This window comes from Arvicanthis niloticus, chromosome 29, assembly GCF_011762505.2.
Source record: "Arvicanthis niloticus isolate mArvNil1 chromosome 29, mArvNil1.pat.X, whole genome shotgun sequence".
NCBI lineage: Eukaryota > Metazoa > Chordata > Mammalia > Rodentia > Muridae > Arvicanthis > Arvicanthis niloticus.
The window spans coordinates 2093021-2100044 of NC_133437.1; the positions used below are offsets into that span (position 1 = coordinate 2093021).

The following is a 7024-nucleotide window of genomic DNA, read 5'->3' on the forward strand; positions in this document are numbered from 1 at the left end:
ATGCACTAATCAGCCATTTTAAACTTATTTTTAAAAAGTAAAACTTTTTTGACCTTTCTCAACTTCCTTGTTCCTTTCATTAGCAATAGCTACTACTAACAGAATGTCAAAACAGGTTATACAGACAAAGATATATGAATTCACCAATGTGCTCATTGACTTCTTTCTTTTTATATACGAATAGCAACACTGGTCTTCCACTTCAATACATATTTCATTTAAATCAATGGTTAAAAGATTCTCCTTTACTAATGTTAACTTATTTAAATAGACTTCTATGAAAGACTTTTATTTACCTAAAGGATCTTTTACCTAAAATTGTGTCCAATTTATTGCTGTTACAAACAATCTCATATAAAAATTTTTGTACAGTTTTATTGAAGATACACACCAGTGTACTTTGGGGGATAATCCTAAAAATAAAATGTGTTGGTCAGGAGCATTGGACTATGTGCACTTCAGGTCTTGATAATGTTACAGAGGCACTGAAGGACTATTGAGGAAAAACTATTTCCTTTGGTGAAGCAAATGAAATTTCTGACCATGGGTAGAGAGACTGAACATCCCAGTTGGGTTGTTGAATCATCTGGTTAAAGTACCATTCCTCATGAAGGCAGGCCCTTGAGCCATGCTAAAGACACAAGAGGAATAAGTATGTTTTCCCAGAATTCCTGCCCTTTCTGAAGTCTCTTACAGTGTAGCAGATACTGAGTTTTGCAAATGTATCTACTCGTCTAATTACTAAGAAAAACATAACTTCTTTTTGTGTTTCCACCTCTTTTTTAAAGCATGCTTTGTCTTATACGTTGCGCTCCAATATTTCTCCAATATTTCTCTAAAGTTCTATACCCTGTTGCTGGCCTCCATGCTGGCATAATTCAAATGTTGTAGCCTTTTTCTTTACTCCATTTTCTTCTTCTAGGCAGATTTATAGTTGCCACCCTGTTTTGTTTTGTTTTTTTTTCTGTCATTTTTGTTTTGTTTTTATTTTAAACTCTAATAACACTATTCTATGGCTTCATTTGAATCCATTCTTAAAATTTTATTACCAAAACTAAGAACCCTAAGAGAGTACCCAGACTTCTAGGTAACAATAGCTAAAACAAAAATGCCCACAGGCATTGAAATATATACTTTACACTTAGGTTTTTTTTCCCATTATTTTTAAAACTGCATTCTATTCTGTGTTTAAAAGAAAAACACCTAAGTGTTCACAGGCTCTTTTGAAAGTTGTGGACTTCCTTCAACATATACAAATGTACTTGCATACAAGATTCCATATGCAGTATATACAAGAGAAACTTTCTTTATTCAGGCATGGGCATTACAGTCTTACTACTGACATAAAGGTTTTTAAAGTGAATCCAAAAGATGCAAAGTATCTGATTGTCAATTAGACGATGTTGTTTGAATGGTAGGAAGATGAAATAAATCCCTGCAAACAAGCAGTTGGCAGTGATTAATGATCTCAAACTCCAAGAATATTGTCACAGTCAGCTCAGACATTCTGATAACCCCACCAGATGACTGTACAATATGGCCGGAGCAGGCAGTGAGGCAGAAAGAGGACACCTGCCCCAAACAGAACTAGGTGAGATCTGCTGCCATCAGCCTCTGTTTAGGAAAGACATCATAGGAGAGGGACAAAAATGCTAGAAACATCAGACTAAAGAAAGGTAAAGAAAAACTAGAATTTTCCAGCTGTGCTACTGTAGAAACTTAAAATTAATAAAAAGCTCCCATTTCGGTTTTAAACTCAAACATTAACTTCCCCCAGGGACGCATCCCAAGAGAAGCGCATTCCAAAGACTCAAACAAACATTCTAGGAAGAAAGACCCAAGATAGGAGTTTATGAGCCCTTAACACAGTAAAACCTGGGTAAATAGAAGCTTCTTAAGCTGACCCTTCTTTGTTGTAAAAAGATATGGTGCAAATTTGAGTTACTTAGCAACTGGGCCTGGGAATGGAAACCAAGCCTGAAAACGGCTGTTGGAGTTTGGCCTATATGGTTAATGTTTAAGAAGTAATTGTATAACTGCCCTCATAAAGTCTGTAAAAATAGTATATAAGCTGCCCTCAGCTATAATTCAGGGTTCTTCTTGCCAGCATGCAAGGGAACCCCAGAGCACTGGTTTTTATCAATTTATCAGTTTATCAATAAACCTCATGCTATTGCAGCAAGTCCTGTCCTTGAGTGTCTCTGGGGGAGTGCATCCCTTGGTTTTAGATCTTTAGAGTCCAACACTACAAGGAACTACAATAGAAAATTATATACTATATATTCAAAAAAAATATCCTTACTGAATTTACATGCCAGTATTTTCATATGTTGATTCAATCTAATCAAAACTGCAGGATACAAGCAGAAATAAAACTGTCTTAGCTTTGTTACTTGAATCTGCTCAAAGTCTGAGGTCACATTTGTAAGATATTCCACTTCTGTCTGGAAGTTATCCTTGCAGAAATGTTGTTTTTTAACATCTGGAAAAAAGCAAGCAGGCAGTCATGATCTGAAAAAGACAAAGAGGAAGAATAGTTGTATGGTTGGCCTGACAGAGGGGACCTTGTCTCTAGAGGAGATCTAGAGGCCCAGTGGTAGTTACATAATCATTTGTTATTACTGAGCAACAGATATGAAATGATTAAAACATCATATGAATGTTCATAGCTAATACTACCTGTCAAGGTGTTTACAGTTGGGTGGTTGCCACACAGAGCTGAATATTTTAACCATCTAGTGAAGGAGCCCTTCTGTAAGCAACAGAACTCCTTCTAATTATGCGTGAACTTACCTTTCTTTTACCAGTTAGCAACCAACAGCATATTGTTATAGGAGCACTGTTGGAAGCTGATTGCTTCTATGTAGAGGCAATCAGATACTCAAGAATAGGTTTCAAGCTGGTTATATTGTTATAAAAATTACAGAGCTATGCCAGACATGTTGGTGCAAATCTTTAATCTCAGAATCCAAGAAAAAGAGGCATGAGGATCTTGATTTCTGTAAGTTCAACACCAGCCTAGTTTATATATTGAGTTCGAAGATAGCCAAGGCTCTATAGGGAAATCTTATCTCAGATCAAAAACGAAACAAAATTACAGACCTGATTTAAGGAAGACTTGTTTTAAAATAATATCTCAATCAATTTCATAGGTTGTTGGCAGCTCTTGGGTAGTATCTGTTATTACCCACCCCATATCTTATCTTATCTGTTATATATACAAATTAACCAGAGGCAGAGAGGCAGAGGAAGGTGGATCTCTGTGACTTCCAAACTAGCCTAATCTACATAGGAAATTCCAGGTCATTAAAGGCTACATAGTGAGACCCAGGCTCAAATAAAATAACCAAATCAATAAATAAAACAGACACATATATAATCTTACTTCTTTCTTGCATTGTACTCTATTATACAATCAAGAAGAATGTGAATAAAATCACTGAAAATGTAATATACTACATACATTGAATTTATCAAATATTATGCTAAAGCAGTTCTCGTCACCAGCACCATCTATTACAGAATTATGTAACAGTCAGAGAACTGCTGAACAAGTCAGTCTACACTCCACAAAAAAGTGATGTATAGGTAATCTAGTATCCATTTCTCCCTACCAATAGATCCAGTTAGAATTTTTACCTGACTGGTTTTTAACAAAGCAGTAAAAATGCTCATTAAAATGAAATATAGACCATAACCAAATACATGAACATCTCAACGTCTAGTTAACTTAGTTTAAGTAATAACAACACTTGGCATTCTTTAACAAGTCATTTGAAACAAGTTGAGAAGAACAAGGCTAGCCAACTCATCCAAGCATGTGCCCAGGGCACACGGGCATTTCCCCTTTGTATGCATATGTATTGAGGTCACTGGAAGCTGACGTCTTCTGACTGGTGTTTTATCTGAGACAACGAATGTACCAACAGAACAATTTGTGGAATTCTGTGTAACTCTCATTAATTTCAATTAGATAATTAGTATAATACTTCAAATAGACTGTATTTTAGAGTTTTAAAATTCATTCATTCATTTAGATTTTTTGCCTTTGCTTTCTCAGCTTGCTGTAAAAAAGTGATCTGGAGCAGTTTATAGATACATATGTTGCAAAAGGTAAAAGAATTAAAAACACAGTTTCCAACTGTAGGAATTAGGGACATATTTCCATGCACTCCAGGAAATATACTAGTAATATAATAACTACTGATAATAATTGCCAACTGATCAGTCTTTACATTCTTCAGGAATAAGAATTCTTGTTTTAATTTTCACAGTTTTAATTTTTTTTTTATCCCTTATCCTCCTTCTTCATAGTTACTAGAAAAGCTTGAAATCCAAACACACTCTTAACAAAAGGTCACAGTGTAAATTAATCCCTGCTAAGATCTGGATGTTATACATACAGACAACTAGCCCCTGTAGTGAGGCAATAATAGCTGCCAATATAGATTCCTGTACTGCAAAGTCCAGCAGACACCAACCTTCAAGCTATGTGTGGCAGGTGCCCTCATAGCCCTGGAAGGACTTGGTACTTTTCCCACCATGATTGAAATCCTAGTCTCCCCTCCAAATGTTTGTCTTACTCCTAAAGTAACTTAATTTTCCACATCCTATAACCAGCCCCAACACAGCTTGCCTCCCAAAGCAATTTAATGTGTTTAAAGACTCCTGTAGTGTTAGCCCCACCCCACCACTCACCCATCTCACCAGAAAAGTATGGGCAAGTTTTAGTGCACTTATGAGAGGTTCAAGTCAGCCTTTGGCCCACTCCTAGCTATTCTGTTTTAGCTCCAGGCTCACCAGCAACCAACAGAGAACTCTTCAAGGATAATGCTTTACTTAACACATTTACACTTCTTACTGTGCACCACACCTTGTTTTAAGTCCTTTACGCGCGTAAATGCACTTTATTCTTCTGAAATTCCATGAGATAGGTACAAATAAGAACACCTGGGCCTAAAGATGTTGATATCTTGCTTCAAGCCTCACAGCCTATGAACCAGAGTCAGAATTCAAATGCAGGCAGTCTGGCTCTAAGTGCTCTGACTACCCATAGCTTTGAGGCGATGCGTTTATTACAAGGCTAATTACAGGGAGGAACTAATTATATTTTAATCTTCAGCAGCTGACAGATACACTGACACTAAAATAAGATTAGTCCCTCATGTCAAAAGTCTAAAAACATCAAGTCAATTTAATGTGCCCTCCAGGTCTTCTATTTTTTAAACACAACAGAAACAAGCCAAAGCAACTCAGCTGTGGGGCAAGTTTTTGATGCCCTGTGTGGAAGGTACCTTTCTTCCCTAAGTAACTGAAACAGATGTGTCCATTTTCTACAACGTTCAAACTGTCAGTCTAGCGCTAGACCCTGCTTCCTGTTTTGAGCTGAATATCCCAGAACCCTTGGGAAAAGAGGAAAGAGACTGTGGAACTTTTAGTGTTATATCCAATGCTGGCTTTCTTGCTTTCTGGCTTTTTCCTTTGGTCAAGAAGACAGAAGCATTGTCTGCATTAGCTGCTGTGAGTGACTAATGCACTGCGGTAACATGGTCAGATCCCCCTGGATCATCCTCCCTACTGTCAAGCTATTGGTTGTGAACCATATTTTGGGTTTGTTTTGTTTTTTATTGTCCCTTTGGGGTTTCAAATTTTAATTAAAATTACTGTTATCGTAATAATCTTCCTGTATTATATGAACATTTTTACTTTCCTTTAAAAGAATGTATATATAGCTGGGCAGTGGTGGCACATGCCTTTAATCCCAGCACTTGGGATGCAGAGGTCAGTGGATTTCTGAGTTCAAGGCCAGCCTGGTCTACAGAGTGAGTTCCAGGACAGCCAGGGCTACACAGTATCAAAAAGCAAAAAATTTTAAAAATGTATATATAATGTCATAATTTGCATTTTGAATATTTCAATTTATCTATTAAGCTTTAATTACAATAAGTTCTCCCTCCAAGCCCAGCAACCAAAACAGATGGCTCTTGGGTCCACAAATACTAAACACCCTGTGCTTTGGCAGAACACTTGTCATATAGTTACATGTAGACAAAACATTACACCAATGTTTTGTTTCTAAGATCACGGTGAATTTCAACTGAAGGTTAATACCGGAAAGCTGAAGGAAATACGATTATAAGTAAGCTTAACCTCTCTATTCTCTTTTTTCATATTTTACAAATTTTCAAAGAGCATGCTTCTTTCATAAAAATAAGCAAGCTAGCATTATAAAGAGGCTTTATCTATGCTTTTAATGTACTTAAAAGATCATAATCACATTTTGAAATTTCCTAATAAATAATGAAAATATCAAATGTTTCTACTCTTGAAAGCAGTAGAGCAGTTACATATGCATGTGAGAGTATGTGTGTATACATGTACAAATGTGTATGTGTACATGTCAATACACACATATACATATATGTTGTTGATGACAGATAGATAGATAGATAGATAGATAGATAGATAGATAACATGTGCACATAGATAAAATTGTGTATATAGAATACTTAGGATCACTATTACTGTGATAAAACACAATAACCAAAAACAACTCAGGGAAGAAAGGACTTGATATACATACCCCAAGTCACAATCCATTGAGAGAAATCAGGGCAGGATCTTAGAGGCCATCAAAGAATTAATGGCTTGTTCCTCCTGCTTTCTTAAAGTCCATCATGCCAGGGGTGGCACCACCCATAGTGGCCTGAGCCCTGCCCCATAAATCACTAATTAACAAAATGTCCTAAAGGTCAACTAGACCCTGATTTTATAGAGGCATTTCTCAATCAAGATTCCCTCCTCTCACATGACTCTAGCTTGTGTCATGTTGACATAAAACTAGCCAGCAAATACAGTATCCTTCTGTTACTCTTATACATCACTAAGTCCAGAGAAGCAGAGTGATCTTCAGTCTTTTTACACTTCCATGCTACCCTCCAGCTCAGAAACATCTTCTCCTACACCATGTCATGTGAGGCTCTATGGAGCAAAGTCCCTCAAACTTATGTAATTGGATGTCCTC

General features: G+C 36.6%; 1 long non-coding RNA gene across 1 annotated transcript in view; it reads right to left on the bottom strand.

The window, feature by feature from the left end:
- LOC143440267 (uncharacterized) overlaps positions 1-6703 on the bottom strand; it is a 147405-nt gene extending 140702 nt beyond the window's left edge. Inside the window, exons 1-2 of the long non-coding RNA XR_013108060.1 lie at positions 6584-6703; positions 2303-2511 (exon numbers count right to left, since the gene is read on the bottom strand). This is a non-coding gene — a long non-coding RNA (uncharacterized LOC143440267). The remainder of the gene's footprint in view (positions 1-2302; positions 2512-6583) is intronic.
- Between the last annotated feature and the right edge of the window lie 321 nt (positions 6704-7024).